The sequence below is a fragment of the Amblyomma americanum genome, chromosome 7 (assembly GCF_052857255.1).
Source record: "Amblyomma americanum isolate KBUSLIRL-KWMA chromosome 7, ASM5285725v1, whole genome shotgun sequence".
Taxonomy (NCBI): domain Eukaryota; kingdom Metazoa; phylum Arthropoda; class Arachnida; order Ixodida; family Ixodidae; genus Amblyomma; species Amblyomma americanum.
Window position 1 is genome coordinate 63653385 of NC_135503.1, and position 7382 is coordinate 63660766.

The window sequence follows — 7382 nt, forward strand, 5'->3', positions numbered from 1 at the left end:
TGTGTGCGTGTGTGTGTGTGTGTGAGAGAGAGAGAGAGAGATGCTCCTGCATAAATCAGGATGAGTACTTTCCGTCACAGATGCGCCTTGGCTAATAGCGCAGTGGACGACGATTGGCTATGCCGAAAGCGCGAACGGTCTTTGATGTGAATTTTCGGCCCTTTCGGCGCGCTTCGAAAATTTTCCGCAGAAGATTATAAATGCTGATCGGCGCACTACCCTTGCTTATTTTAAATGTCCAAACCTCGTCAAAGGCCACTGAATGCATGCGACAGCCCCTCAGCGCTACCTGGTATACTCTGCTGCTGTTCGCCGCATTGTCGATGGTCGCAGGCTTGCGTCGAATGGTATCGCCGTGTGACCAGAGTATTCTCATGAAACGACTCCCTTTTGTCACAGGTGGTACTCCTTAAACAGAAGTCATGGTTCTGCGCGGTCAACAGCGAAACAGCGCTGTTCAAGAAGCTATCTTCATAAAAAAAAGGGTGCTTCAAAATTTCGCATTGTGCCCGAAAATTGGTTTCGTGCACGCTTCACCGTATCACAGTTAAGCACAGTACTTCAATGCATTGATCTTTGCAGCAGTTCTCGTACATTGTAAAGTGAAAAAAAAAGCGCTTAGCCCTAGCGATGGTATCCATGCTTTTATCAAAGTGCTGAGCATTTATGTGCAGTTCTGAAAAATTCCGCGAGACGCTTTTCATTAGCCCGGCTTTCGATTTTTGTACTCTATAGATCAGAACGAAATTTTGTGGGCAGGTACGTTCTTGAATAGTTCGAAAATCAACTGCAGCATTAATCGTAAAAAAAAATGGCTAATGTCCCGCTAAACAATCGGCGTGAGCTGACGGCTGGCCGGCGGCGGCTGCTTTGCGCCGACGCTTCCTATGCTTTCACTCCAGTGCGGCACTTCTATAGCACGAACCTCGTCCGAGACGTCAGCTTCGGAAGTTGAATGTTTGCTTCAGACCCATCGTCCCTCTACAGGGACATTGATTCTCAGATCCTGACGAGAAGCTCAGTTCATGTAGAACATAGACCTAGTGTCCCCCTCGGATGGATGGATGGACAGATGGATAGGTAGGTATGTAGGTAGGTAGGTAGGTAGGTAGGTAGGTAGGTAGGAGAGAAAGAAAGATAAAACGCACAAAAAAGGAAAAAGAAGAAAAAAAACACGCAAAGGCTAAAGTCAGGAGGGTTCGCTCATCGACCTCGTTCACTTCCGACTCTGCGGTTTCGCGCTTTTAGACACGGTGCTCCACCAAAGAGTTAGTCGACGCTTGGTTCGCAGCACCCCCTCGCTCTTGACCTTGGAGCTGTCTCCTTCGTCGTCCACTGCAAGACCGTGAAACCCGAGCGCCTGTGGGAATGTGGTGCCCTCTGTCGGCATCGGATGGAGTCTCTGGCACATCACCAGGTGCTCGATGGTCTCCTCCGCGTCGCCACACGCTCGCAGCGCTCCGGCACGGGCCTCAAACAGCAATGCGCTACCCAGGCCGTTGTCAAAAATCTTTTCGGGTCCGGGTCCGATGCTGTTTTTGCACTCGCGGTACACAGCCAGTGTCGGTTTTTCCGCGAGCGCCTGCAGCTATTGGCGGTTCTCTTTTTCCTGGACCCGTCTCCTTGCCTTCTGTTTCCATGCCGTTGCCGATTCGGCACTTATGGGTGTCTGCAAAAGTCCATACTTGCCTTCTATCTTGTGGAGGCGCTTCACCCATGTAGTGCGTAGGCATGTCGCAGCGAGGTATTCAAAGACCCGCCTTGCCCATCGGTTGCGGCACATGAACTGCAGTCGACCGCGGTACTCCAGCTTGCTGCATGCCTCCCTTGCCTCAAAACATGACCATCCCAGGTCGCCTTGAATGGCTGCATTGGCCACCCGTCCATGACATCCGACTGCAGTGCGGCCGACCTCTGTTTGTCTGCGCTCTAACCAATTTCTGGTGGCTGATGGGAGGCAGACCACCGTGTTGAGTCCTGGCACGTGCGCGAGCTTCCAGAGGTCGCGGACCATGGTGTACTGGTGGCACCCCCACAGGCACCGAGGACGAGCGTTGTGGCGCCATCTGTGAAGAGCGCAGAGAGATGTCTCGCTCCGTAAAGAAGACAACATGGCGGGAATACGCATGATATTGTTTTACATGCGACAGAGAGATAAGACGCATTTTACCATAGAAAACTTTTTTGATTGGAACTGTATTCGATATGTCTAGAATCGCTATAGCTTAAAGAACATTTAAGTGCAGTTCATTGCGGAAAAGCTCAGTTTTCTGCCACCTGCGGTACACTAAATGAAATGTCCCTGCACGGGGACATTGGTTCCCAGTCCTGGCAGTTCTTGGTTGGTTCCGGGTGAGGAAATGTTTTTTGTTCAAAGTACGCAGCTTAGAAATTAAAACACTTTTGTTGTTCGTTTAGGCCCTGCCTATTAGCAAGGCCGAACAGATTTTGAGGTCAATTTGTGACAATGATAACTCCGATATATCTGACTTTGAAAGTGAAGAAGACGATAATGACGCATACGACTGTAATATTGAGGAATACATTAATGCCTCATCTGGCAGAGACACTGAAGAACCAATCCCTCAAACTTCAAAGTGACGCGTTTTGTGGAGAGCAGCGAGTTCAGCTCCAGAGAATGATGACCCGGATCTAGAAACCTGGGCATGCAGCTCATTTGAAAATTATGAATAATAAACATTTGGCTCTTTCAAGTTCTCAGTGGCGTGACGTACTTACGGCGTTTGAGGATGTGTACAGGAGTATGGGAATATCCTGAACTACCTAAGAAATACACACATAGGAGCCCAAGTGTCCCTGTAGGGGGACATGCATTTTCAGCCAAGTCGAAATTGCGATAACTGAAACTGAGGTTCCTGCATGTTGTGGGGTTCAAAATAGAAAACATATGTGAAACAAACATTTTCGCTCGGACGTTCGTTCTCAAGTTTGAGGAGGTTAGGCGTTGTCGCCGACGCCGCTCTCGCTGCTGCAAGATGTTCGTCGTCTGCCGTTTCTCGGTCTGTCTACGCCGCCGATCGGCTTCGCGCTCGGCAGCGAGCACAACATGATCTTGATGACGAGCATCGTGAGCACGAGCGCGATGATTGTCCTGTTTTTGCAGCGTGAGCTGCACTGGCCGAGGTTGAGCACCTTCGCGTGGCTCCTGGAGAGCAGTGCTGCGCATGCGCGAGGAGCAGTGACGTCACACGGCGCACAGCTGGCGCTCCGGAGCCGCCGCGCGCCCCTCGCCGGTCATGGCCGCGGCAGACGCAGTGGCGCCGGCGCGTGCCCAACTGTGCGCCTCCGTTGCGCAATAGCCAAGTCTGACGCTGCGCCGGAGCCGCTTGATAGCGCCTCTCATTTTGTGCGCATGCGCAGAGGTATCAGTGGGGGTATACATATAGCGGGGCGTTTGAGAAGGAGAGTGAAATTGCTGCTCAGCGACAATTGATGCTCAGCGGCTTAGTGTAGCTCACGCTACATATATCCTGGCATAGCCGAGCTAAGCCACTGCTAATTTTTTGTTTGTTTTAGCTAATTTAAGCCTGATACAGCTCTGCTGGTTGGGGTGCATCTCTTTCATTTATATTCTATATATTTCTTTAGAGATCACTAATAAAAGGGCAGCTACTGTGTGACAGTCATGTAAGCTGGTTTTTCGGTTTGGTTTTCCGCCCGCAAAGGGAATCTTGGCTGAGCTCCCTCTCACAGAGCGCCTGATTCTGAGCTGCAGCCGCTGAGGGGAGAAACGCTGAACCGATTAGACCGGCTCACGTGGCCGATGGCGTTCGCGACTCCAATAGCACGCGGCGGGCAGCATCGCTGCGTTTATCTCGTCTTTCAATCTCTGTCAACAACAGATTCCCTTCATTTTTTTCTAATTCTTCCATTCTTTCTCTCATCGCCGCCCCATCCATTCGTTATTTTATCTTTCTCTTGGCCGCATCGATCAGCGACCTTTGGCCGGGCTTCATCCGCGCGATGGCTCAGGGTGGGTTCTGCATAGCAACTCCCGCCGCAAAAAAACTGCATGTAAAAAAAAACAGCGAAATAACGTATCCTCCTTCAAAACTATTGATGGCAATAATGTGCCGAATGTTCTGGAAGGACGATAGGCGTACCGTTTCGTTGCGTGAATACGTTTTTATATTGTTTTCATGCTGCAATGGTAGATAAAATTCAATGCAGAAATCTAGTTGCGAAACATTCATCAGAATGCTGTGTTAAAATCATAAAGAGGTTGCCTAATAAAGGCATACTGTCACGGACTAGAAGACGACAAAGTGGGCAGTGCCACGGCCCGGAGCGCTCGCGCTAGGCCCACCGCCATTAAATCATCCTGCAACCATCTGTCATCTCATCTCATTCATCGGTTTGCCGTCGCGTAACTATGTTATCTTTCGGGTAGAGCCAACTTATCCACTGACTACTTTCAGGCATATAGTTTCTTAATATAACTAGAGGGAAAGCTGGCTGCGCTACACTTGATCCGCTATGGAGGTACAGGAATACCGGGAAGACGAGGCTTCTTACTTGGCTTGAGTTTTGTTGGACATAAAACGTGAATTCAGCAAACCTCGCAGAAATGCTGTGAAAGTTGCCATTTCAGCCTATCACCGAGCTTTTACTTGCGTTAAATCTATTGAAGTGAAAGACACGTTATTAACTTAATATGCACAAAAACGAGAGCCTCGCGCCACAACTACCAGTTTCGAGGTACAATCCACGTTTTCGGCCTGGGCCTAGCCATGCTAAACACGAAACCTCGTCTTCCCAGCATTCCCACGGTGAAGTGTTTAAGAAACTCGCATAGACGGTGGCGCCAGCTTTCCCCCTATGTAATATTTAGAAAATATGCTTTCAGGCTGCTCCGTGTGCCACCTAAAGGAAGCGAAAATTATGCGTCCCGGGTCCAGCTCGATCCTTATACATTCAGTTCCAAAAGCATTTTGAAGCGAAAAGCTTCACTACGCTAGTCAACACCGCGCATCGCGCGAGCCGGCGTATGTTCATTCCATTCCATTCCATTCCAAAAACTTTTATTTCCATCAGAAATGGAGACCTCCTACTCCCTACCCCTGGCGCGCAGGCCTAGGGGCAGGGGCCGGGGCCTCCGCGACTAGATGCAGGCAAAGAGTTGCTGGCTCTTCGCGGCCTCTACCGCCAGATGGATGGCTTTCCTCTGCATGGCGGGGTCCGCGCTTTGCAGAAGGGTCTCCCAGGCTTCTCTACTATTTATTCCTTCATTGACCCCTGGGGAGTGTGTGCATTGCCAGATTATGTGGTCGAGGGTCCCCCTCTCCCCGCATTCCTTACATTTATCGTCTATGTCTTCGTCTTTCAGGACGTGTGATGCCCATACCGGATTTATGTAGTTTCCTGTCTGTAATCTGCGCAAAGTTGTTGCCTCTCTGTTTCCGAGGTCTTTGTCCGGTGGAGGGACAGTTCTTCGCTGTAATCCGTAGTTTTCTATTATCTCCGTGTATGTCTGTAGTCTCTCGTCAAGCTCCTTGCAATCGGGCGGCTCTGCTCTTGCCCGGAGGTAGAGGTCTCGGGCTAAGAGGTGCGCCGCCTCGTTGCCTGGAACTGACGTGTGAGCTGGTGCCTATATGAGGCTAATTTTCCTATCAATTTTCCTTCCAACTAGTATTCGCACCGCTTCTGGTGTTATACTCTGCCCCTTCCGTAATTGTAGATGGCTGTTTTGCTGTCGCTTATTATGTAACTTGCCTTGGTGCCTACGCAAGCAAGCGCTATTGCTACTTCTTCCGCTACCTCTGGATTGCGGCTGCGTATTGTTGCTGCCGAGATTGCTTTACCTTGGCCATCTACTACCGAGGCTACTGCTGCTCCCAGTTTTCCGCTCGCCGCATCTGTGTATGCCACTGTCTCGCTGTTTACTTCGCTGAAGCGTTTGACTAGTGCTTCAGCTCTTTTTTCCCTCCTTTCCTTATTGAAGGTGGGATGCATGTTCTTGGGAAGCGGGTCAATCCTCAGCTGTTCCCTGATTTTTCTTGGAATATCCTGTTTCTTTTGCATGCCTCTGTCCATCTGCAGTCCCACCATGCTTAGAATGGCCCTGCCTGTGTATGTTTAGCTGAGTCTTTCCTGCTGGGCGGTCCTTACTGCTTCGGCTGTTTCTTTCCATGTATTATGGATTCCCATTGCTAGGAGTCTTTCGATTGAGGTGCTTATGGGTATTCCGAGTGCTCGTTTGTAGCATCTCCTGATTATTGAGTCCAATTTATCTCTTTCTGAGGCCCGGATGTTTAGATATGGTGTAGCGTAGCTGAGTCGGCTGATGACGTACGCTTGTACCAGCTTAACTAGGCTCCTTTCCTTTAGCCCTCTTCCCTTGAGGGCTATTCTTCTGAATATCCCAATCATCTGTGCTGCGTAGCCCACCAATTTCTTTATGGTTTCGTCGTATCCGTTACTTTGAATGAAAAGACCTAATATTCCGGCGTATGTCGGAGCACAAGTGACGTCACGCACGGCGCAGGTGGCCGCCGCCGACTCTCTCGCTCCCTAGTGACTACTGCGCATGCGCCCCTAGTAGCATTGAGCCACAGGTGTTCCCCCGCTCTTTCTTCTTTCCCTCCCTCCTTTATCACTTCCTTTACGGCGCGGTTGGGGTGTCCACCAAGATATGAGAGACGGTTACTGTTCCATTTCCTTTCCTCAAAAACCGAACAAAACAAGTGAGCCAACGGCGTTCATAGAGTTCTTTGGCGTTGAAGACTTTGCAAGGGACGTTCATTTTCACGGAAGGAAAGGCACAAACCGGCTCCGTGGCTCAGTGGAGACCTCAATCTCGCTTCCATATACGTGGCTTGGTGTTCAACTGCAAAAGCCTGCTTTGATTGCGTTCCGCACACTGGATAGGCAGCGCGCCCTCCCTGCCACCCCGAGAGGTGGGATGCAGCGCTAATGCATTCTGGCCACATCTCGCTCTCTCACCACCGCCACATGTACCAAAACACGAATGAGGCGTCCGCATATCCAGGAAGCCAGTTATGCGCCTTTCCTTTCCTCAAAGCCATCGCCGTCTAGAACATTGTCAGTGCCAACGAACACAGTGAACGCCGACATCTTTCGCTTTGTATATCCTGGATTAGCTGAGCTAATCTACATTTTTTTATCGCATGGAGCAGCTGGCAGTGGGCGCTACTCGCCGCATAGTAAGAGGATGTTCGCAAGAATGTATGCAATTACCTTCCAAACATCGATTTTTAAGGCGTCTTGGCTCACAAGTGGCCTAGGCGGAAGTTGTCAACTAAAGTGTCCGACGAACTGTCAGTAGATAAGTTGTATGGTAATAAAAGTAAAGTGTGAAAGTTGATTAAGCAACATATATGTAATGATAGCAGTGATAGTAA